Source organism: Pezoporus wallicus, unplaced genomic scaffold (genome assembly GCF_028554395.1).
Source record: "Pezoporus wallicus isolate ANWC-B61680 ecotype Strahan unplaced genomic scaffold, APGP_CSIRO_Pwel_v1 scaffold_3294, whole genome shotgun sequence".
In the NCBI taxonomy this organism is placed as follows: domain Eukaryota; kingdom Metazoa; phylum Chordata; class Aves; order Psittaciformes; family Psittacidae; genus Pezoporus; species Pezoporus wallicus.
This window is the reverse complement of record NW_026635478.1, coordinates 7660825-7687006: the sequence shown is the minus strand read 5'-3', so window position 1 is coordinate 7687006 and position 26182 is coordinate 7660825. Positions and strand designations below refer to the sequence as shown.

At 39.1% G+C, this 26182-nt stretch overlaps 1 long non-coding RNA gene across 1 annotated transcript in view; it reads left to right on the top strand.

The window, feature by feature from the left end:
* Window positions 1-404: 404 nt before the first annotated feature.
* The window catches only part of LOC130608646 (uncharacterized), a 39072-nt gene continuing 13294 nt past the window's right edge, over window positions 405-26182 (top strand). Inside the window, exon 1 of the long non-coding RNA XR_008974597.1 lies at window positions 405-512. This is a non-coding gene — a long non-coding RNA (uncharacterized LOC130608646). The remainder of the gene's footprint in view (window positions 513-26182) is intronic.

Here is a 26182-nt window from a genome sequence, read left to right as displayed (position 1 = left end):
TGAAGTTAGTGTTTGTGTATCTGTGTTAATTCTAGCCCTGAATTACTGTATGACTCTGTTATATCTAGACGGAAAAGTTTTCTACAAACCTTGAGAAGTAACATGGTCCTAGTTTCAGGCATATTTAATTGTATTAACCAACATAGATTTTATTCACTGATGAAATAGTGGATAAGGGTAGATGAGTTGTTTCCCAAATTTTTTGCAAATGTGAACATTGTTTGAGCTCATCTGCTTTTATGCAATCCCCAAGGAAAAATTTACTACTGTACTATAATTGCTGGCAGCAGCAAAGTTCCTCAGGGTGTTTGGGGGGAAAAAGGCATGAAAATCATCTGTAATTATCAGCTGCAGGTGTAAATACTCTCTATATTGCCTGGGAGGAACTGAGCTGTTGCCAGCATTTGAGGGGAGCTGGTAGTTCCCTAGCTAGTGTAAATATGTGCAGCTGATAATTATAGCTACTTCTGACTCCCCTGGAGGAAAAGAGCTACTTCCAGCTTTAAATCAGGGTAATTTGGTTTTATTGTTTTTCTTGTTATTTTTTATATAGCTTAATTTTTTAATTAAATTTCCCCCTACCTTTCTATGCCTCCCACCCTTTGCATCTTCCTGTTATTTTATTGAGAGTTGCAACTCAGGTATGAGAAATGCTGGTCTAGGTCATTACTTCTATTAATATTAGTAATAATAAAAAGTAACTTGTGGTCAGATGGCATCATTACCAGAAGCTCCACTGCGGCTTGTTACATTATTCTACCAAATAATAGCTTGTCTTTTGTAAAACAAATGATTCACAAGTTCAGTACTAAAAGATGAGTGCAGAGCCAAATAAGATTGGCGGTTGTGTGACTCTGTAAATAATTCTTAATGTCTGCTAATACTTCCTGATACTTCCAGTAAAATAAACCTTACAAATTTTATCCAAGGTATTTTAAAGTGAGGATGGAAGAGGGAATGCTGAAAGGTCTGACTTCTAAATTGAATTTTAAAACGCAAACAACTAAATTTACTCTCATAACTGTTTCTCTTTTTATTTCTTATCATCTGTTGGTATTTTAACATAGCACACAGAAGCTTAGGAGAAAAAAATTCAACACTGAGTGTTGTTTGGCTTGTAAATAAAAAGAATTCACCTGGCTATCGTGTATTCATGACTACAGCAAAACAGCAGTCTAACTGCAGTTAATGCCACCTGTATTTGCTGGCAGCTCTCCATCATGCTGCCTGTGACAAAACCACAGTATCTGAGTAGACTAATACAATGGAATATGCATGAAAGATCCAGCTACCGGTTTGTTAGTCTCTTTTTATTAGTCATATACCTCCTTTTCTTTAGTTCATAAAGAAAATGTTTGTATACATATTAAGAATGGAATTAAATATTTTTCTAATAAATGGAAAAATCAGACAGGTAAGTGTTGTATTTTCAGCTCAGATTTGTCACTGTCTTCCTTCAGAATATAGCCAGATATCAGTTTCTGTATTGGGACAGAAGTAAAAGGGAAGCTTCATTCACCAGGTTTCTTTTGAAATCTAAGTACATTTTCAGTACTGGAGAAGAGGAAGGATCTCCCAGTAGTAATTATCTTAGGGACGTAAGGTATGGTCAGGCATGCTCTTGGCTGCAGCTCTTTTTGGAGTTAAGTGTATATTAACTTAACTCAGTGTCAGTTGCCTTATTTTGTTCTGGTTTGGTTTGGTTTGGCTTTGTTGAAGTCTTCATCTGTTCTGCTAACATACCTTTAGGTGTAGCTGCTCTGATCTGGCTAAGTTAAAATTCTCTTTGCTAGCTTAAATGTTTAGGAAAATTTTCATAAAACAAACACCTACAGTTAATTTGCTGAGTCATACAATTATGAAGACTCAGACAGTGCCCCTTTTTTTGCAATTCTTTGATAGTGAATAGTAGTTTAATCCATGTTCTTAAGCCCAAATCCTGTCTGGGTTTTTATTTTTTTTGTGGTGTTTGTATTTTTTTTGTTTTTTTGTTTGTTTTGGTTTTTTTTTTGGAGGGAGGGTGAGGTTGTTCATTTGTTTTTTTTGTTGTTTGTTGGAGGTTCTTTTGTCTTTTTTTTCTTTTTTTGTTTTTGTTGCTATTGTGTTTTTTTTTTTCCTGAGACCAAGACGTGTTAATTTATTGCTGCTTCCTTGTGCAACAAAAAAACTAGTATCAAAGTTGGTTTTAGATATGGACATTAATGTATTGACATTTTACACAAACTAGTTCAGCAAGCATGCTTTGGCTGCCCATGTTGTTTATTCAAAACCTGTATGTGGAAATGGTGCCACATTATTATTAGCAAAGCCACTCTATGTGTAGAAACAAGCAACAAATACTTCTTGCTTTCCACACGGTACATGAGAAAAAGTTGTTCTTGCATTCCAGGGTTAAGTTATGTAAAATTCTTTTAAACTTTTCAGAATCATCACCCTCATGAGCTTAGAGTAGTTGCTTTCATTGTATAGCATGACTCTGTTAACCAGTCATTGTCCCATCCTCAGGGGAGATCAGTGCTGATAATTTCAGGTGTTTGTCTCCTCTCATTTTCTCTGCGTACCCTTAAAATAAACTAAAGCAAAAAATTCTTGCAGCAGGAATGTCATTGCTTAGTGATGAATGATTGCTTAACAATATATACTGACAAAGTTCTGCTGCAATCCAGCACTCTGTTGTCTTATTTATATAACATTTTTCACTTTTGAGAAGCATGACAGCTAATGAGGTTATGAAAACACTGCAATTGAGTAATGTGCCAAGAGTGAAGGCTGTTCTCTGCTTAAATAACTTGGACAGAAGCAGAATTATCTATACCCTACTGGCAATACTGGGAGGAAGCATACAGAGAGAGATAAAGTGGGTACATACACTCCATTCACAGGCTCCTTTTTTTTGCTGTGCAACAGTAAAAGTGTTGAAGTGTTGAAATGGTTTAGAGAAGCTGAGAGTGTATTGACTTCTTAGGAGTACATTGTGAATAGAGAAATGCAGCTTCTATATTTTTGCTCTCATTCTGTAACATTTCAGAAGCGTTAAAATAACTTTAAGATGCTGAAATAGCAGATAGCACTATTATTTATTTTGCTGGTGTATAAAGATAGAACTGTATTTCCTTTAAGTGGTCTCTAGCCATAAGTCATTAGAAAAATTAAATAGACATGCAATCCTGTGAGAGAGTGGCAGAACCTCTTCCAGGATTATATCCTGGGCACCAAATGTTGCATCAAAACTTTTACTATAGTGGGATAATGTCTATGTATAAACTTGTTTGTACACTTAGAATAGAATCATAGAATAGTTAGGGTTGGAAAGGACCTTAAGATCATCTAGTTCCAACCCCCCTGCCATGAGCAGGGACACCTCACACTAAACCATGCGATTCAAGGCTCTGTCCAACCTGGCCTTGGACACCACCAGGGATGGAGCATTCACAACTTCTCTGGCCAACCCATTCCAGTGCCTCACTACCCTTACAGTAAAGAACTTCCTCCTTGTATTCAATCTAAACTTCCCCTGTTTAAGTTTTAACCCATTACCCCTTGTCCTATCACTACAGCCCCTAATGAAGAGTCCCTCCTCAGCATTCTTATAGGCCCCCTTCAGATCCTGGAAGGCTGCTATGAGGTCTCCACGCAGCCTTCTCTTCTCCAGGCTGAACAGCCCCAACTTCCTCAGCCTATCTTCATACAGGAGGTATGCCTTGCACTTGCACTAGGTACTGAATACCCATAACCATGTCCCAGCTGAGGCATTCACTCTATCACCCTCTGGGAAGGAGGTGTGTACCTTCCAATGGGGTAAGAGCTGTGGATTGTCTCGAGATGGTTTGACCATGTGATCTGATTTGCAAAAAAGCAGGTGTGGAATGTGTTCTTTGGAAGTCTTCTGCGTTCATCCAGTTGAGCTGGGTTTCCACATCTCTGACACTAGCAAGGCTCGAAGCCTCAGTCTGAAGCAGGACATGGTCCTCAACCAAATGGGTCCAAATCTTTTTGAAGTGAGCAATACCTGTTCAGTTCCCTATGAACCTGGTTTTATTTCCTCGTGCTCATTTCTAGAAATGTCTGAGCTGTTTCCCTTGGGAAAACATACTGAAACACGAGAGCCTGAGAACAACAGTTCTCTGTCAGAGAGAAGATCCATCCGGCCCAAAACTCTTGTCCCCAAAGTGGCTGACTATCAGTGTCTAAAGGAGAGCCTATGAGCAGAGCAGGTCTACTTCTGCCAGGGTTCTGGGGGTGTTCTAAGGCCTCAGCGGCTGGGACCCACCACTTCCTGCCAAGGGCCCATAAGATGTGTCTCAGCTCAGACTGTGGCCTTCAGTCCATGCCTGAGCCATGTTGTAGCTGTGCCTTTCCCTGTCTCCTGAATGGCTCTGGGACCTGCACTGCAGAGAGCTGCTCTCCTGGGTGGATGCCCTAGACCTAGGGCATCACTTGTCATGCATAATTGTAGGCATAACATAACCTGTACCAATTCTAGCATAGTGTAGTTCATTTAATTCTGTTCCATTCCGTTCCATTCCACTCTATTCCTTACTCTCACCCTGAGCTGAATAACAGTGACACTGATTTCTCTGCAATGTCAGGGATTTTCAGCTCCAAAAACGCTTTCAAGAACACAAATCACAAAGCTTTCATGTGGCAACAAGTTTTTATTTTATTATTCCATTTGATTTTGTTTGGTTCCTTATAGTTTATGTTCTTTTAGAATCATTACATTCTAGAATCATAGAATAGTTAGGTTTGGAGAGGACCTCAAGAGCACCTTGTTCCAACCACCCTGCCATTTTCAGGGACACCTCACACGAGAAACATGTCACCCAAGGCTTGGTACAGCCTGGTCTCATACCGTGCCAGGCGATGTCACCTAAGGGTCTGTACAACATGGTGGTGTTGTACATCGCCATAGGAAGGAGCACACACAGCTTCTTTAGGCAACCTGTTCCAGTGCTCAGCACCCTGACACTTCTTCCTTATATCCAACATGAAAGTTTGATGTTATTATTTAAGAGCATTGTCACTGACCACACACAAATATGCAAGAAGAAGTAGAAGAAGAAGGCACATGGTAGCATGGGGTATTTCCCAAAGCATGACACCTATTGGTGATAAGCACACAATTGACTCCCAACGCTCGCTCATTTGCTGTGATTCCTGGCCAGGGATGCATGAAAGTGCTCTCGTGCCTGCCTGGCACTGGTGTTGCACACAGGGAGAGCTGAAGAGTGGCAACTGCTGGTGGGGCAGCAAGGCTGGAACCCTTCCAAGCACAAGCTGCTGTGCAGAGCGCCCAGGGAGATGAAGCTAAGGGAAGAGCAGAGCTCATTCCCACTCCAAGCTTGCACTGAGCAATGGAGCTAAAGAGAGCCAGGGCACCTTGGAGGTGCAAGAGCAGCAGGCAAAAACCGAATTCAAAGGGGAACCCTGACAAGGGGATGTGCTCAATGTTATAGAGGGCAAGCAGCAGCTCCCACGCAATACCCTGGGAGGCCAGAAAGCTTCCTCCCCCCAGATGTGGGGCATGAGGACCCCCTGCATGGAGCACGAGCAGCAGCCTTTGGGCCACAATAGCCTAAAGGAGCCCCATGAAGGGGCTGTGCTCAGCTTTGGAGGAGGTGAAAAACCCCTGGGAACACTCTCGGGTCCTCCGTGGGGAAAAAAAGCCTCCCCCCCTGCCCCGTGCCAATTTGCCCCAGGGGAAAATTCCTTCCTGACCCCAGCGCTGGTGATTGGCTATCCCTGAGCCTGTGAGCAGAACCTGCTCCTGGTCCACAGGCTGGTCACACCTCTCAGGAAATACCCAAGGTCTGTTCTTCCTCAACCTAGAGCCACTGAGCCACCTCAGGGACTTCTGACAGAAGCACTGTGATCCCTGGCAACACCTCTGCATCCTATTACTTACAGCTGCTGCCCCTGGCTCTGTGGGAGATGAGGATGCTGAGCTCTACAGTGCTCCTCAAGAAGACATTCCTATGCTCTGGCCATGGCTATCGAGCTGAAAAGGACCGCTATCCCTCCCATGAGCTAAGAAGCTGTTCCCACCACGATCTGGCCTTGCAGGTGAGAGCCTCCAGCAGCCTCGACCAGCCACTGCTCTTTCTACCTGAGCCTCCTGTAGCTAACTCCAGAAGCTCAAGGCCTTCCTCTGGGATGTCTTAGGGCTGCCCCGTGCTACCTCTGCCAGGGGACCCAGCAGGCTGCTCCCTTTTATCCTGTCCTGGGGCATTGTGACGGCTGCATTGTCAGGTGCTGGCATGGAATGGAATGGAATGAAATGGAATGGAGCAGGTCATAATGGAATAGAGTGGAGTGGAATGAAATACAAGTCATGGAATAGAAATGGAATACCCCAATAACTCATTATGGGATTCGGGGAGAAGGGAACAGAACAGTGCAGTCAAAACTCAGATGTGTGGCTATCCCTGAACCGATTCTTCTGAAGAGCTCTCCAACTTTTTGCAAGCCCATTTGTGAGACTGATCCAAAATCAGACTCCACTGTCCACTGTCTCAAAGATTGCTATGAGAAGCTGAGATGAAATTCCACCTATCTCTTTTCTCTGAGATGGATGGGAGGAGTTAAGACTCCAATGTCCATTGCCTGGGAGAAGGGTGTGAGGAACTGAAATGGGACTCTACCCACCATTACCTGAGGGATGAGTGGGAAAGAGCTAAGACTCTTCCATCCATTATCTGGAGAAATGGTGGGAGGAATTCCTGCCCATGCATTCCTATCCCACAAATTGCTGCAGACAGGTGCAGCTGAAGAGCTGGCTGTAAGAGGGGGAAATCTGGTCCACCAGGAGCATGTAAGACGGGACATGAAGAACAGAGGTACTCCCCACAGCTCATTATAAAAGGAGGAAAAGGTAATCACAAAAAGGTAAACTAGTAAAACAAATCACATCCAGAATCCAAAAATTGGCTCATGTTTCAGTCCAAACCTGGAAAGGAAGGGAGTTTGACCCTTTTTCCTGGCTTCCAGGAGGCCTGTGGGTTAAACAAATTTGATTTTGCTTGTTATGTGGCATGCTATGTTTTTAGTTTTACCTTGTATTATTCCTTGTCTCGTTCAAGTAATTTGGAGTGTCGAAACAAATATGCAATTTGTAACTCCTGCCAACCTCCAAGTTCACTTCTGAGCACAATAAGAAAGGCAGAAAGTCAGAAGGACAAAAGGAAGCCCGTGGGTAACTAAATTCTGTTCCATATGGAGACAAAAACATAAGCTTTTAAAAATGCTACCTGTTACATTTCCAATAAAGACTATACTTCATTTAATTTGAAAGATGCTTCAATACTGGTTTTTATTTCCAAGGAAAATTCTTCCACCTAAGTATTTATTGATATTAATGCAGATTTAGCAACAGTAAGACATTACAGATTTAATTTTTGAAGCAACTTAGCAAATAATAACAATGACTTTGAACTTTTACAACTGAGAATAAATTTGAATATTTTCCTTCAACATTTTCTAGTCCAAATTCAGTATTTTTAATCCAAAACAATTTTTATCTGAAATGTTCACAATTAAAATGGAATGTTTTTTTCTGCAATGTACACCTTTTATCAAATATCAATCTGCATTGATATTTAATAAAATCAAGAATAAACATTTCAGCTTTACAGTATCCACATTTTTCTTCTAAATTCAAAAATATTGAATGTTTTGGGGTTCAAATTATACTTCCATATAATAATGAAGTATGCAGCACACAAGCAGCAAAACATGAGATATTTGAGTGGCACCTAAGAAATATGACACACAGTTTCATCACAAGCTGTATAGAATGCAATTCAAACAGTGGGCTATACATTTTTTAAATGTCTTTTGTAGTGTGCTTTTTCAGTGTTTGGGAAAGTGAGGGAGAGTTGAGAGAAGGTTTTTTTTCTCTTTAGTGAAAACCATGCTGAAATCCTATACTTTCTCTTTAATTCCAGACACATGATTCTTGTAAGCTGGATTTAATGGGTTTGCCTTTTGAGCTGTGTGTATTAGTCATCCCCCCGGCATCCACCCTTTCCCTAGGAAATGTTTGTATATTAGTTCTAATTTTTTGCTGCTGCAGAAGTAATGTTTGCAGTGTGTTATACTTCTCTTAAAGTAAATGAATGGAAAATAATATGGCTGTTTTTCCAATTTGAATGGCATCATCTTTTATAAAAAGGAATGTGTCATACTCTCATTTGACCTATGCATTGTTCAAATTTAAATCAATCTTCTTGTTGGCCTAAGATTGGTGCTTTTTCAAAATGTTGGAGGTTGAGATGACAGAAAAAAAGAATAATGTTAGTTTTTACATAAGGAAAATTTTTGTGGGTTTTGTGGTTTTTGCTGGAACTTTGGATGATTTTATGAGATTATTAAGTATGACATTAAGTTATTTAGTTACAGTTGTTACCTGTTCTTCCAATTCACCAATTTCTGCACAGTTCTAGTTGCATATATGTTGTATGACCGAGGAGTGATGTACTAAAGAGTCCTCCAGTATGCAGGATGGCATTGAACTCTATTAGCAGGTATATAGTTAAGATGATGCTTAATTACATGTAAATCCCACAGCTAAGTAAATATGAAAAGCTGAACTGAATTCTGTAGTTCTCTGTGTCTGCAGTAATTTCTCATGCCGTCTGAGAGAGATGGTGTGGAGTAGGGTCTTGGTTTGACTGTTAAAAGGTGTAGACTGTATTCCCACTTCAGTTGTGGACTTTTTCCAGCAATTTTTTTCTATTTTCAGCTTGGGCAAACCCTGTTTCTCTTTCGTCTTTCAGTGTAGCTATTACATTGCCATCTGCTCTGATATCTTTTTTATCCTGTAGATCCACTTTTATTTGTACCACTAATCATTTTGTCCTTGTAGTTTTTCCAGACTTTAAGTGTGTAAGCATGGTGAGGAAAAGGGCACAGTAAAGAGAGGGAGAACACTACAAACAAGGTGAAAACAGGGGATACTTTCTAGGCTGTAAAATTTGAAGGATGTGGATGGTGTTGTAGATGGGAAGAAGTTCAGTATTTCTGAAAAAGAAAAGATAGCTGCATGGGTGGAATTTTGTCCTGAGATAACGGAGAAACTAACACTGTTGCTGGGTAGAGATGGCTAAAAGAGATTTTCCATTATATGGACAGTTTAGAAAGTGGGGAATATAATTAGCTGGAACCAGTTATTCTAAAGCTCTTTGGGTTGTGATGCCATGATTGAAACTACTTTGAGAGCCACTTTCTCACTATGCCATGAAAGAGAGTTTATTATGTCATAAAACAATAACCTACTTGTGAATCCCCCTTAGTACTCAGCCGCAGGTTTGGAAACACATAGATCTGCTTTATGGAACATGAAAGGCAGTTTTAGAAGTTTATGACTATGGAACCAGTGTGGTTATCTATTTTATAATTATATATAATGCATGTTAAACTGAATAGATAGTGCCTGTTGGAGCTCTGTGTGCTTCTGTAGCACAGTCAAGTAAACCTGACCATGTAAGGAGTCCTTTTGAAATTAGTCAGTGCTGTCTCACAGAACAAGATCATAGAATAGAATCATAGAATCATGAATTATCATGATTACAATCTTAAAAAGTTTAGGGAGGGGAGAAAGAAAAAAAATATTTGTACACCTAGTATTTATTTTTCATAATTGTGAATAACAGATACAAAGTGCTTATGATTAATGTAGCTCTTAGCTTAATCTTAGAAATCTGTTGACCAGTATCTTGAAAGTATTTTCCAAAGGAGATAATTAATCAAAATAACTCTGAAATTAGTTAAATTCAAAATGCCTGGCATGTAAGGGCTGCTTATTTCATAAAAAATGTCTAAAACCAGAAAATCTTACTTTGAAAAGTCAGTTGTTACACTGGCTTGCTTCTTAGCGTTGAATCTTGCAATATTTATATAAAAGTTTTAAAAGGAGATTTATTTATTAGATGTAGATTTTCTAGGCACCGATTTTTCTCAAGTCTAAAGCAATTTGCTTGATTCAAAGTTATTTTATTCCTCTAGCTACAAAGCAGTTTGTGGCAACTCTTCAGTTGTCAGACAGTTCTTTTCAGGGTTTAGCACTTTTTCCATAAACACGTAGGTCTGGTTGCAGATTGGTACCATGGTTTCTGTCTAGGGCCACTTGTTACCTGTTAAAATAATAAAAAGGAGGCTTCTCAAAATTACACAGAAGAGTCTTGCAGGTTTAAAGACCTTAATTTAAGATTTTATTGATTTTGAAAATGGAGAGATTAATCAGTATCAACATTTATTCTTTATTTTAAATACAATCTAATTTTAATTGGCAAGGGATTAAACCAAACACTACCTTTTTACAGTTGAAACACTTTTAAACACTACTTTTAAGCTTTAGTATACAAAGTCATTGTCCAATTTCCATTACAGTCAGTTAGAGCAAGTTGTAGAATTATGGAGAGCATGGCTGAGGAATCACCTGAACTGTGTTTTATGTGTCACCCAGTGCAGGATCAGCTTCCGTAGAAAGTCTGTCAGTGTTTGTCTTGAAGCATCTGGTGGTAAAAATTCTAAGGCCTTCCAGGCAGTCAACTGCAGCGTTTAACTGCGTTTAAAAATATTAAGTCGCCCTTTCAATGAAAGCCCTTTTTCTGCAGGATTTTCTTGATTCACAGAAGAATAGGGCAGTGAGATGCAGCCAATTGTAAGGGGAAGATAGGGTGGTCCCATATTCAGAACCCATGGTGTTCTGATCTCCATTTGAGCAGGAAGGCCAATGTCTGATGCAGGAAGTCCACAAGTACCTGTCATGCTTAGCTCTGAACAAGGTTAGAACAGACTGTGGTCTCATGAGATTAGTGTTTTTCTGCAAATTTTGCTTAATGGAAAACTAAAACTGGAAAAAAAGGATGGTTTGCACCTGTAAAATCTAAACCTAAGTGCTAAAATATACCAATATTAAGAAATATATTCCCTGCATGGAAATGTGCAAAAAAGGCCTCACCAGAAAAGAGTTCCCACCAAACAGAATTACAACTTTAAAATGAAAAAATGAGAACTTCAGGTTTTGATTATAAAAATAAGCTTAGTTGCTCTAGGGTCCTGGTTTCCTAGCTGGATTACATTGCAGGAAAGCGCCCAAAAGCAGATACTTTTCACAAAAAGATAGTTTTAGTGAAAACCCATTTCACTGCTGAGGAGCAGCTTCCATGGAAAAATTTTGCCTAGGTCTATATCAGACATAAGAAAACAGAAACCTATTCATGTTTATTCATGAGGCATCCAGAGTTAGGTATTTGATCTTTCTGAAATCATCAATATACATAACTTGAAAGCAGTCAATATAATAGATTTCCTGTACAGAGTCCAATCTGTATGTTAATCTTGGATCTGTTGGATAACACAAAGTGTATTTAATAATAAAGCCTGCCAATTCTGTTCCCCTCTTGGCACATTACCAGATTTACGTTTGATTTCTTGGATCTTTTTGTTAACTTTTTTTTTGCCAAAGAATTTGCTCTGATTGAACTCACTGGAAAGAAGAAAAAGCTGAAGAATGAGTTTCATGCTCCTCTTTGTCATTAACAGTTATAGTATTCTCTGCTTAAGAGAGTAACAACTGTACAGTATCCCATTACTTGTACGTAACACCGACTATTCCAGAGCGGGGATGCAGTGTTTCAGAGACCTGGTACGGATGACATAGGACACCAAGCTGTAGTGGGTTCCAACTACAGCAATACCTTCTCCTTACCTGCTTTTCTAGGTTAAATCCAAGTGTGATGGTAATAATTTTGTCCAAAGAGAATGTGTTATACGTTCTTTTAGGTAAAGGGTGAGATGTCTCAGTAAAAGAAAGTGCAACAAATTATGGCACTAGTGTCAGAGCCAGAGCTAATAGTGTGCTTACCATTCGGTCTTGAAGTCTTTTCTAGGCTTCCAAACATAAGTGACATTTTACATATTATTTCAATTTTTTTTTTTTTTTTGTCCAAAAAAAGCTTGTTGAGAGGAGTAATATCTTGCAGCAGACCTGCTGATGAGACTGCCAAGTGAGATTTTGGACACACCAGGTTTTCTTCAGCTCTGAATAGAAGCGGTTGTGCGCTCAAAATGTTTCTCTTTTCGAGTTGTATCTGTTTGCCTACTAAGAGCTGTTACAGATCTCTGCAAATTTGTCTATCCTGTGTTGTTAAACCACAGTGGTTACAGTAACCCTATTGCTGTGATGTGTGCAGTGTGGTCTGCAAGTAGGCCTGCCTGCATTGTAATTCTACAGGATGCCCTGCCCCCCCCCCCCCCCCCCCCCCCCCATTTGCCTTGTTGAATAGAAACCTTTTCTTGTAAACTTAACAACAACAACAACCAGCCAAAAAAGGGCTTTTAAGACAATCTGCAGGCCTGTACACTGAAGTCTTCCAGGAGGGGCTTTGCCAGCTGTGAGTTGCTCCTTTGTGTTGTCTTTAAAGCCGGGTACACATGCTCTACCAGACTTCAGGTTGGGAAGCAAAAGGATGATTTGTGTCCCTGCCTGCCTTTCCAGTGCCCAAACTAGAGTTTGCTTGTCTGTCTTTGCTATTATAAATAGGAATGGGTGAACATGTTTTGCCTGATTTCAAATCCACTTAAAGTTCATGGGTTTGAAATTAAAAGCAGAACTCAAATCTTACGAGGTTTGTGTTCTGTTAGGAGCTGGCCTTTTGCCAGTACATGTCTATTCATTTAACTTTTGTCCCTGGAATCGAATACATATCAGTTTGCTATACTAGCTTATTTGTACTTCTTTATAATCTCTTCCTTACCTTTTTTACATCTGTTCCATTGGCATGAATTTATGATTGTTAGAAAGTTGCTAGCGTAAGTATTTGATCTCTCTCTCATGAGTATAAAACTTTTTCTTTGCCTCTAGATCTTGGGTTTTTTGCTCTTTCAATGTTCATAATGTGTGCCTTCCAGCCTCTTCCTCCATACATCCAAGTTAAGTAAACAAAGGATGAAGTCCACTCTGAGAAGACTGTATTTTAGATGCTATATGCTTTAAATATGGAATGAGAGAAAACACTTACAACCATGCCATGTAGTGAAATTAGTTTTATCTGTTATGGTAGTTGCTGTATGGTAGCTTCAACTGAGAGGTGAAATAATCCCAGAAGCTCTACAGAACACTGAGGAACAGGATCCTTTCATTTTTATTTTTGTTTCCTTTAAGACTTTCTTGCCTATAGTGTGGTTCTCATCTGTGCTGACTTGTGTTACGCAGGTGTGTGGAACCCCATGCAGCCCTGATACAGAACATAATAGCCTGCAAATTGACTTAGAGTCAATTAGTCTGCAGTATTATATATTACAGGTTAACTTAGTAGCAGTCTATTGATTCCATATAGGTTCACTTGCTGAATTCTTTTCCTCTTTCTTTTCCTTTCAATATTTGTACCTATTAAAAAAATTAAACCTGGAGGGGTTTAATTAAGCTCCAGGCTGAGTGTGTACAAATAACACACACATATTCATATAATTATTTGTTGTTACTGGCTTACTGTAGATTTGTGTTAGCAGGCGTTCTTAACAGGCAATGTGTGGATTCGGTAAATTATATCCATGCTTTCCTTTGGTGAGCAGAAAAGTGTTTATTTTTCAGTATTTTATACTGTGAGGTGATTATGGGGGCCTGCTGTGATCCGAGCAGTTCACTTAAATAATCTCTTTGATCAAGATTATCTGTGAATCAGATGCAATTTTCTTAAGTTTATTTGTTTTTTTACAGGCATCTGATCAAAAGCCTGTAAATAGCTCTTGGTCTGTCACTTCTGATGCTATGTGAAATGGAGATTATTTGAATTGCAGTGTGAATTTCATGATACATATATGTTCTTTGAGTCTGAGTGCAGGAAATAGGATTTTTAACATTGATGCTTGTGATTATGACCTTTGAATATGTTTTCAGTGTATATTCTGTGCTATTTACTTAGCTATTGCTGCTGGAATTAATAAGCTTGCTATAACTCACTGGCACTTTTCAGAAAATATTGCCCAGCACATACACATGAGCGCAACTTTTAAATTTAAAAGAGCTCTAATGCTGTTAACTTTTTATGCTGTATCCTCACGTTAGGCAAGAAGTCTTGTTGATACAATTCTCTGTTTTTAAAAAGGGATCATAATACACTATTTTACTTCAAACTGAGAAGGTAATGAAAGGCAATTCTGCTTTTATTTAAAAAAAATTACAAAGGGTGTTGTTATACAGTATATATTTCAGCATTAAATGTTTCATTTGAATACTTTTGTTAAAGTTTTAAGCAAAACTTTGTCAATTCTGCATACAATCACTTCAGAGCAGCATCAAAGTATGCTGAAGTTTTAAACAACAGAACTGGTCAATATTCAAATATTCATTAAGATTTCCACTGGGATTTTCAGTGGCTGCATTACAGATGAAAAATAAGTGATTGCAGATAATCTTACCTTGATTTACTTACCTTGATTTTTCTCAAATTTCAGTTCTTCAGGACAAAGAAATGGTGGTGGCAAGAGGCAGTTTTAGAAAAACTATGTTAACACTTCATTTTGGAAGGGCAGTGTATTTCTTGAGGGGGTCTGTAATCACAAATTCCACTTTAAATTTTAGAGAGGGGTTAAACTGAGTGTCAAAGTTTATTTTATTGCCTTTCCACCTCACCCCCCTCAATGCTTTAGAATTTCACCATTTTTCCTCTAGGGCTTTTGCATCACAATTTGGATATAGTTACTGAGTTTAAATAGCAGAACACTAATAAGAACTATTCATTGCTGTCCTGCCAGCTGTTCTGTACTGCCATCTGTGCAACTGATTGTAGTCAGTTGATGTTATAAATCATGTTGTTTGTCCTTTGCCAACTTTGCCCCCTTCTCAAGAAAGAAGCTGCCAGTCTGGATTTTAAAAGATCTTCTGTGGAGAGCAGAGAACTTATGGTAGCCTGAAAACAGGCTTCTTTTTCTCTTTTAGGGGTGAGGGGATCAGCAAAAAATCTATAAAGGTAGGGGGAGTGAAGAGACACTGCTGAAGTTGGAGGCTTTCAGCAGCTGCTGGTTATTTTGAAGATGGCTCTTGGTTTGATGTGCAAGTATGAGAATGATGGATATGGAACTGGGATGAAGTTCATCTCTTTTTAAATTACAATTAAGCAAGCAATTTCAATCACAAATTATGTGTCACCCTGGCTATAATCTACCCATTCACTTTACAAAATAAAGGAGGCAGCTGATTAAATTTAGCCAGCATGTTTTTTTGCCTGCTGTCTAGACAATTGGCTTGGTTCCCATTCCTCCAGCCTTAGCTTGCTTTCTTGGTTGTAGGCCCACTAGGCCACTTAACTATTCTGCTGTCATTTGAACAGTGTGTTCAGAAGGTTAATAAAGACTATGCAGGGATGGGCTTTTTTTTAACTCTTAGGTCTTTAACAGAGAATGTGGACATCATAAATAAGCCCACAGAGAGTTTCTGCTACTGCTGAATGAGTCCTGTTCGTGTGAAAACATTTCGGCTCTGGATTCAGCTCTCTTTGAGGTTTCTAGAACTTGGAGGAGCCCTTTCACCTTGTATTACTGCAGAATTGGTGCATGTATTATGATATGGTTCTTTCCAGCTGTAGTTTGTATGTACATTAGAAGTCAGTGAAACAAAGGAAAAAAAGCTTGAAAATAACCCCCAAAATGACCCCCACATGAGGTTACAGAGACCTCCAAGTTCTTTGGGTGCAATTGCCTTTGCATTTACAGATACAAAAGGTATATAGACAGTTCTTATTAGACTGTATTGCAGCAATATTCTCCCACTTTAAAATAGTGTACACACCACAGTCTTATGACTAGGTTTATAGTACCCTGAAGATTCAAGCTATTTGTATTGTACTGACTACCGTTATTTCTTGTGTATTATTTCCAGGTTAGAGCTGAAGAGTAACGTTTTTATTCATGGGATAAATTGGAGTTCCGTTTTGAGTAATGTCTGGAATTTAAGCTGAAAATTTAACAAAAAAAGCACTTGAAAATTTCATATGCTCCTATATGCAGTCTTTTGTGAATGGGGTTAGCCTCTGCCTGGACATAATTGAATGCAAAACGTTTAAGATTTCACAGTATCACAGTATGCTAGAGATTGGAAGGGACCTCAGAAGATCATCTAGTCCAATCCCCCTGCCAGAGCAGGAACACCTAGATAATGTTACACAGGAATGTGTCCAGGTGGGTTTTGAATGTCTCCAGAGAAGGAGACTCCACAACCTCCCTGGGCACCCTGTTCCAGTGTTCTGTCACCCTCACTGAGAAGAAGTTTCTTCTCAAGTTTAAGTAGAACCTCTTGTGTTCCAGTTTGTACCCATTACCCCTTGTCCTATCATTGTTTACCACTAGTAGAGCCTGGCTCCATCCTCGTGACACTCCCCCTTCATATATGTATATACACTAATAAGGTCACCCCTCAGTCTCCTCCAAACTATAGAGACCCAGCTCCCTCAGTCTTTCCTCATAAGGGAGATGCTCCACTCCCTTCATCATCTTAGTTGCCCCGTGCTGGACTCTCTCCAGCAGGTCCCTGTCCTTCTTGAACTGAGGGGCCGAGAACTGGACACAATATTCCAGATGCGGTCTCACCAGGGCAGAGTAGAGGGGAAGGAGGACCTCTCTCGACCTACTAACCACCCCCCTTCTAATACACCCCAGGATGCCATTGGCCTTTTTGGCCACAAGGGCACAGTGTTGGCTCATGGTCATTCTGTCATCCAGTAGGACCCCCAGGTCCCTTTCCCCTACACTGCTCTCTAACAGGTCGTTCCCCAACCATACTGGAACCTGGGGTTGTTCCTGCCCAGATGCAGGACTCTACACTTTCCTTGTTATATTTCATCAAGTTACTCCCTGCCCAACTCTCCAGCCTGTCCAGGTCTCGCTGGATGGCAGCACAGCCTTCTGGCGTGTCAGCCACTCCTCCCAGCTTAGCGTCATCAGCAATCTTGCTGATAGTACACTCAATTCCCTCATCTAAATCATTGATGAATATATTAAATAATACTGGTCCCAGTACTGACCCTTGAGGCACTCCACTAGTTACAGGCCTCCAACTAGACTCTGCCCCATAGACTACAACTCTCTGGCTTCTCTCCTTCAGCCAGTTCACAGTCCACCTCACTACCTGATCATCCAGACCACACTTCCTCAATTTAGCCATGAGGATGCTGTGGGAGACTGTGTCAGATGCGTTGCTGAAGTCAAGGTAGACCACATCCACCGCTCTGCCATCATCCATCCACCGTGTTATTTCCTCATAAAAGGCTAAGAGATTGGTCAAGCATGACTTCCCCTTGGTGAAGTCATGTTGACTGCCCCTCATAACCCTCTTACCCTTGATATGCCTTAAGATGGCACCAAGGATAAGGTGTTCCATCACTTTCCCAGGGATGGAGGTGAGGCTGACCGGTCTATAGTTACCCGGGTTCTCCTTCTTGCCCTTTTTGAAGACTGGAGTGACATTTGCTTTCCTCCAGTCCCCGGGAACCTCTCCCGTTTCCCAAGACTTGGTAAAGATGATGGAGAGTGGTCTAGCAATGACTTCCACCAGTTCCCTCAGCACCCGCGGGTGCATCCCATCTGGACCCATGGATTTATGGATGTCCAGATTGCTCAACTGGTCTCTAACCCATTCCTCATCAACTAAGGCAAACTGCTCCGTTGACCTGACTTCGTCTAAGGTCTCAGGGGTACAGGGCTCTTCAGGACTGCCTGCAGCAGAGTAGACAGAGACAAAGAAGGCATTCAGTAACTCTGCCATCTCTGTACCTTCTGTCACCAGGACGCCCATCCCGTTCATCAGTGGGCCTACATTGCTTCTGGTGTTAGTTTTGTCTGCTTCAAAACAATGCATCTTTGTCAGTGCAGCACTAAGCCTGAGCTGCATTAAGACTTGACTTGTACCCAGCCAACCTGGAGAGCAAGCAGAGCATGTGCGCATTTGCTTGCAGAAGGCTCTGTTGATACACATTTAACAACATCTCACAACTCCTGTGGCCGCAGCATAGTGAATGATTGTGCTGGTTGGTGCATTTTCACAATGTACTGCTAGACATCAGCTACAGTTCATTATGGGATGTTACAGTGAAGCCAGGAAGCAGGACTTCCTTTGTAGAATGGATACATGAGAGACTTCAAATTAAATTTTCACAAGATACTATGATGACTCACATGAAGCAGAGCTTCAAAAGCCTGATTTTCCCTCTGGAAACCTAGGCATCCTAGTGGATATGTTTTACCAGCTATATCATCAGCTTCCATTGTGATCTTTCTTTTTTTAAACTTTGTTTTTCTATTGGAAGTCTACATTAGTCCAAAACACTGTATGATCTTTACACTTGTAACTTCATATGTTCTTTGAGATGGCATTAACAAGCTGCATCTCATGCAAATACTTGTGTATTGAGCATCCAAATTGATGGATGATCTAGTGTTCATCTTTTTAAAATTACAGGGATTTGTTAAATAATCTGTAGCAGCCAACTGTTTCATCCTTTCTGGGTCTACTTGCCTGATTGTCTGTGTGGTGTGTGAAGTTTTTGAGGTTTTTTGTTTTGATTGCTTTGCTGTTTGTTTTGTTTTGCATTGGTTTATTCACATGATCAACGCAAGGCTGATGCCATCTGGTTTGTATCTAAATTTACTGTACCTGCTACATTTTCCTTTCTTAACATGGCAGCCTGAAATGTCAATGTCCTGAAACTTTTCTCAGATACAGTTTTTTTCCTTTTCACCTTCCCCTCATGCCCCCCCACCTTGTTGTTTCTAGTAGGCTCCTACTAATCCTGATGGACGATTTGTATTTTCACTAGCTCAGACTAGTGTGCCATTTTGCCCCACGTGTTTCAAAATGAGTTCATATCGCAGTTCCTGTGAAAACCAGGTGTTTAAATCCTCAGTGCTTTGCTGGTATTTTCTGTGTTTTTCCTTATGGTTACCCAGGTTTCTAGCATTTGGCTTCACAAACACTTTTGCACCCTTCCCGAAGTCTACCTCTTTTCTCTAATTGAGATTTTAATTGTTTTTAATGTGTCAGAGTTATTCTTTATTTTCTTCAGAAAGTTATTTTTTTTCAGTTGCAGTTTGTACTACTTAGATGAGGGAGATAGCCTCTTTTTCCATTTTTTTTGTTTCTGAGTTAGACATGCTTCTGCAGAGGTAGTTCTTTGACTCTTGTTAATAAATAGAAGGCATTGTGTGGATTCTGGATATTTTCTGCAAATTATATAGGTTCAATTTTATATGATGGAAAGGAAATACTGAACAGTTAGCTTCTAATTCCAAACAAGAATTAATGCAGCAAGGAAGACAATATCCTCTTTAAAAGCTATTTTTGTCTTTCCCTCCACTTTTGCTATACGGCTTCCAGACCTTCCCCCAGACCCATCCTGCCTGGCTTCCTGTTGCAAATGTGAGGAAACATTTGCACGTATCCTTGCAGAGGAGCTTTACTTATTTGCTGGTCACTGCACATCATTTTCACAGCACTATTTGCAGGTTAGACCTTCAAAAAAAAAAAAAAAAAAGTTCAGTTTTGCCACAATAAAATTGTTTTTTAAAATGAATTGAGACTTTTTTTGGCTTAGAGGCGAGCACAGACTTACTTCCAGTGAAAATGTTTAAAACTGTGTATCATGAGGGAGAAGGAAAAAAAGGCTACACTTGAACTAGATTTCATATTGTGTTGTGTGAGAGATTCCACATGTTGTTATTCCATACAAATGTTTTCTCCCAAGAAGCAGAACAAAGTATGATATTCAAAAGAACATAACAATAAAACATATGGATTAGAAAAAAAAATCTGTCATCTTAAATGAGCAATATCATTCTTTAGCTCGCCTCCAGTGGGTCTGAGATGTTCCTAGGCTGTTCTAAACTATGAGAAGTTCATTTTAGGACAAAGAGAGTTTTCTGTTCTGTTTTTTACGTTTTCCTGTGTAAATCATTGGGGGGGGGGGCGCAGGGGAGAGAAAAAAGGGTGGAATTATGCTCTGGACGCTGATGCCTTTGCATTTTTGGCATTATGCCTTCTTACTGTTTTATTGTCTATTTTGGCTGAACTTGAAGTTCCAACCATGCTCCCTGCCAAAAAGAAAAAAAGAAAAAGTTAGGTCCTTTAAGGATACTGAAAAATGAAGCCAGTTTTTGAATCCGCCACGTCCTGTAAGCAAATAAAAATGAATCTCTATGGAGCTCAAACGTTACTTCCTGTTCTCCTTTGGATTCCAAGCAGGAATGGAGCAATTTTATTCTGCATCCAAAAAAAAAAAGGGGGGGGGGGGGGGAGGGATGGTGGAATAGAGGACTTCAAAGCAACACCAAGAAATCTTTGAAAGGCTTCTATGCAGCTAACTTTTAAAATGTGTGTAAAATGTTTTACACTTTAAGTAATATACGGCTGTACTTGGAAAAATGTGCAGCAACTTCCCCTCTTCGCCCCAGCACTCATATTTTGTAAGACAGCATAATAAGGGTAGAATTTTTTTTTTTTGTATATTTCCCTTTCTACTGGTTTTGTAAGCATTACTTACTAAGCTTGCAAATGTTTCAGTATTGATAGTATATACTAATTTTTTAAGACATGTGAAAGTGATCAAAAAGATCTTACTTGAGGTTTCCTGAGGAGACCAAAATGAGAGGAGAAGCTAAGAGGGAGAGAGAAAGATGCTTTTTCCAGACAAACTAACTAGGATTTTTATATAGTAACCTGTATATTGCGATACCTGGTTCCACAGATAAAGTAGAGATTGTAAGTTTAGGTGCTGCTACTGTCCTAACTTTTGAATGAATGAATACATTTTTCTGACATAAAAGATAAACTGCTAACACAAAATTGACTTCTGGATTTTTGCCACTGTAAAATTAGGAGTAACTCTAACCCAAGAAGACTAGCCAAGCTTGAAATTCACTGCGGACAAATGTTCTTTGCGCATAATTCTAGAGAAACTATTTTTGGTAGTGAATGAATATATGTAATCATTAACACATGACGGGGCCACTGTAAAGGCATAAGGCTGAAGCATGAATGCTTCCAGCACCCAAGAGGTGCTTTTGTATTTTACTTAATAAACTGTCTGGAATGTGCTATTACTTTTACTTTTCTGTTTTCTTATTTTAAAGTTTACGTTAATAAAGTAACTTTAAAATTATTTTTAGGAGAAAATACTTGATTTCTTTTCCTCAAAAGAGGCAAAATGATGTAGCTCAAAAAAAGTCAGTTGTTCTGTTGCAAGGAAACAGAGAAAAGAAGACGAAGAATCTACTGAGATCCTTGAACATCCTTCTATAGCAGTTTTCAGTGTGTATATTTACTTGTGCTTGTCTGGAAAGGGTGAATTACCTGAGAGGCACTTTGGATTTTTGTGTAATAGTAGAAGCTACTATTACTGGTTTTGCAGAGAGTTAAGTTGGGGTGATCACATCATGCTTCTTGCCTCACTAAAAGGCTTCATTTGATTTCTTGACATACAAAGAGGCATAGAAGGCCTGTCAGCATTGTGGACCCGATTACAGCAGTTTTCTGAAAGTAGCTTTTAGCACAGCCATGTCTGTTATCTTGCTGAGCTCCTGGACTGAGTTGCAAGGAAGGTTTAGAAGTGATAAGAAAACCCAGAAATAACTGAATTGATGTCCAAAAGATTGCTAGGTGGCATGGAAAACAATCTACTGTATTGCATGAAACTGAAGGCTAGCTCCACTTGTGGGCCAGTGAAAGAACGCTGTAAGTAAATCTAAGCGCTCTCCTTTTTCTGTTACATGCACAATTGGGTAAAAGCTTTATTCTGTCCCTTTAACATCTGTGGGCTATTTACTCTATTAACAATAGGATGGTAGGTAATGCACAATGGCATAGACTAAGCATCTAAGAATGGACTATTTCCGTGGGGCAGTGGAAAGATTCAGGAGATTGTCACTCTATATCCCACACTCCCCTTCTCAGTGGTCCTGAGTCAGACTGTTAATAACCTGGATGAGATCCCAACTTCCATGGATGTCAGAGGGAATTTTACCTTACTAAAATGGATGATCTGCATACATTGATTGATGGCCTAGGCCTGTGTTCTTTTATCTCTGACAGGGAATAAGGAAGTTAATAACTTTCTAATGGATTTGGACTCTTTTTATTTATTTATTTATTTTTAAAGTCTGAACTCAGAAGGGTTATACAAACAGTAACTACTGGGAATAAGATTTATTTATAAGTGGAGTATTAAACAAGAGCTATACATCTGGAAGCTTTTATTGGATCAGACCCTATCTGGGATTGTGAGTCAACCAAGAAACATAACAGGAAACAAAGAAAATGACACTAGTAACTCAGAATATTTAATTTTTAAAAATTATTTTTTATAAAGAAAATGAATAATTATAAATTTCATTCATGTAGTTTAATATTTGTGATTTTACACAAAATGCTTATTTTTCCACATTACAGTCTTCACCTGTAATCATTTTAGCTGTTCTGTTGTCGTGAATCTTTTTGGCTAATGTTTCTTAACTGCTTTCATAAATACACAAAACCAGAGTTTTAATATGTCCCATCTTCCATGCACCACAGAATTTTTGTGGTAGTTCTGTCTCTTATTTTAAAACTCAAACCTTCAGACTATAAATTTCAGTGCTGTTGAATTGGACTCCCATCTTAGTTTTGTAATTTCAGAGGAAAACTTCTTTGAAACTAATAGTACTCCAAACTTCTATTTTAACCTGATTTTCTAAGGAGAAGAGAATTAGTCAATAGTGCCATGTCTGTCTTCCATGTACCTGTTTAAAAACCTCTGAACTGATACCAGTTTTAAGCAGGTTTGACAGAGGGGTTGCTGCTCTGGTACTGCATTTTACACAAGGCCTGCTCAATATACTAAGGCCTTGTGCAGCCCTGAAGCATCAGAAATGCAGACTGCTCTGTTTGGTCTCACTTTCAGAACAGGTACAACTGTCAGTCACTTTGCAAGCGCAGCCTTAGCAACCTTACAGCTATGACATAGACCAGCACTTGCCCAGCAAGTAGGCAAGGCAAAAATAATTGGTGGTGGTAGAAGCATAGGGATTATTGGAAGTATACGAGGAATATGGTATTGAGGGAAAGAGAAGCTTGGCCCATCACAAATAAACTGAAACACTTAAGCAAGTTTTTAACAGCAGTTTGGAAGAAGGAATGTCTGAATAAAGGAAAGAACTTGCATTGTTATCTTCATAATGTGTGAGGTCAGCCCTTATCAGACAGCAAGAAAATCTTTCTTGTGGATGTACTGTCTCTCCTGGACATTTCTTTGGTGTCTGTAAAGGGTTTTGTTCATGCTGCAGCCTCACTGCGTTGGTCAAAACCACCTACCTAGACATTGCTAAACCAAATTTTTGGAGTATCTCTTTCAGAGACAAAGTGCTGTCTGCTAAAATATGTTTGTGCCAAGTTCCATTCCAGATCACATGTGGATGGCTGGGTTCCATAACCTATGTCGCTAAGGAAACAAATTTTACTGCAATTTCTGAAATTCATACCGCCTGCATGTTACAGATTTTTGTAAGGGATTTCTGGAGTAATATTAAGAAAAAAAAAAGACATTCTAATTTCTTGAAGATATAGGCTACTCTTAACGTTAACTAAAATTAATACATTTTATGTGCTGCCACACATCGGCCTGATTTTATAATTTTTTGTTAGAAAAACTAGCTATCAATAGCAACAGAAAAGTGGTTTTAATGACAGCTCACTGACAGTGTTTGCCCTGACCCTATTTCTATTTACAGAATGGATTCTCTTCCAACCCCTGCAATTAATTTCTCTCTTCCCCCAAATTCCATATTTTAATCCAAAGTGTTAATATGATACTAGAAGTGGAGGTCACTGTAGCCTCTTCAGGGATAATACAGTTGAATTTGAATGAGTCTGCCTTCTAAGGGGTGTAGATTGTCTCTTGAAGAACAAGATTTGTCATGCATGTCAAAAGGTGCATTCTATGTGGGCCTACTCATCTTTCTAGAGACAGTACAATCTTCCTCCATAGAGTTTTCACATTGTTCTGCTCCTATGTCCATTAAGGTGATTAAATCCCATTTTGCAGTGTGAGGAAGTGTAATTGTAGTGCTGCTGTGGGGTATTGAGTCGAGAGAGAAGGGAAAAAAATAAATAAAAAATGTTGAAAGGAGAAAATGATACAGGGTCCAGGGACAGCACTAAATCCCCGCAGCAGATCCTGTGGAAAAAGATATTTTGGAAGTATCCGTTGGAAGAACTGTGTGCTTTGGCCCTACTGAGGATGGATGTTTGATGGCCAGCCGAGGGAAAGAAAAGCATGCTTTTGAGTTTGCATTCAGAAAGATTAATGATTTATGGCTTTAGTTATGTCCTACACCTTTCAACAAAAAGATCGTATTTCATTATTGGTGTCACCAGTGCAAACTCCCTGCTTTCAGTTGAAGAAGTGTGTTACATAACCAAACCAGTTCAGTAGCAGCCAAACACCCTGTACATTTGTACTGCTAATTCTGACTAGGATCTGAAAAGATAAAATCTCTACTTAAAATCATCTATATCTTTCACAAAATAAATGTTTGATGCAATCCATGAAACAAGTATTGCATAAGATCATCAAGCTTTGCTTAGATTTAACAGAGCAAGTGACTGGAATTCCAGTCCTCACAGTTGCAGACATCTGAATACTAAGCTATTTCTGTTTTCATCTTTTGGATGTAAAGGGAGTGTAGCAGTGTTGAAACAGCACTGGTACGTGGAGAGTTTATGCAGTGAATTTAGTAAGTATATTTTTGTCTGCTTTTTAGGTATTGAGTAGAGACGGTTTCATATTCTTTCTGTTCTATTCTGAGCAAGCTAAAATAACTTTTTTTTTTCCTATAATGTCTTGCATTTGGGATTTTATGTAAAACTTGTCTGATATGGTTTTCCTTCTGCAGTTTTCCTAGTGTAACAATAGTGCAGTGCTTAACTGGATTATTATTGTTATTTTTGTGCAGATTGGCCATGCTATCTGTTCTACTGTGGCACAAATTGAAAGAAGGAAATTTTATTTCTTTACTTAGAGGCTGCAGTCAATGGCAGAAGCTTCTGTGGAGGAATACTTGAAAATATAGGATAAAGTGAACTGATAGAAGAGGCTACATTTTGCAACAGTTACGAGAGATTGCGCCTATTGCCCGGAAAGAATTTAGGTTTAGGTTCCTACTTTGGGAACAATATGTATGAGTTGGCTACATTGACTCAATGAAAGTTTGATTCCATCCTAAAATCTTAAGTGTTCCTTGTTTTGTAGAATGAAAGTCATTACTAAGGTAATTAATGCAATCTATTAATAATGGGTGATTTTTGTTACATTCAAATTTAATATCTCTTATTACATACATGATGACAAAGTGAAACAAGGAATTAATTTGTATGGGAGAGCTGTAACTCTAATATTAGAAGTGCTTTGTTGAAACAGCAAATGGGTATGTTCATGTGTGAGGTTTTTTTTTAAATGGGTAATTACAGTTTCAGATCTTGAATGGAATATTTGATGGTTTCTTTGGGAGGGGTGCCAGCTGTCATATTTAGTATGCTGTTTCTCTTGTACCCAAGTGGGAATATGATACTCTTATAAATCAGGTTAACTACATCAAGAGGTTTGGAATTAACTATGATGTCATATCATCTAAGAAGTGCTAAATTGGAACAAATCTTTATCACAGATCCTACTTAATCCTTTTTATATTGCTTGTTATAAACAGATGGGTATTGCCATAGATGCAGATTATATGTAATATTATTATATATATTCCTCTATAGGGAAGACTTAGTCAGCAAGGGATTTGGTGTGGCCTTTGCTGCAGATATTTCTAATTGCAGCTGGGTGAATATGACATGAAGAATCAGCCAACATTTGCTTAAGTAAAAACTGAGAATTTGCTTAGGTGTTCATGACCATTTATATTAGTTTTCTGAATAAATCTATAAAATCAATATTGTGATTATGAAACACATTGAAGAAGTGAAGGAATAATTTGCCTAGTATTTGAGTTGGTCTGTGTTTCTTCAAAGGTTTTTGTTTGAAGAGTTTGAGATCCCTATGAAGTCTTTACTCATGTTCAGTTGCTTTAGTTTTAAATTGAAATTTGGCATAACATCAGAGAATAGAGGCTATGGTATATCAATCATCACAAACAGTATATAAGCATAATCAAGACT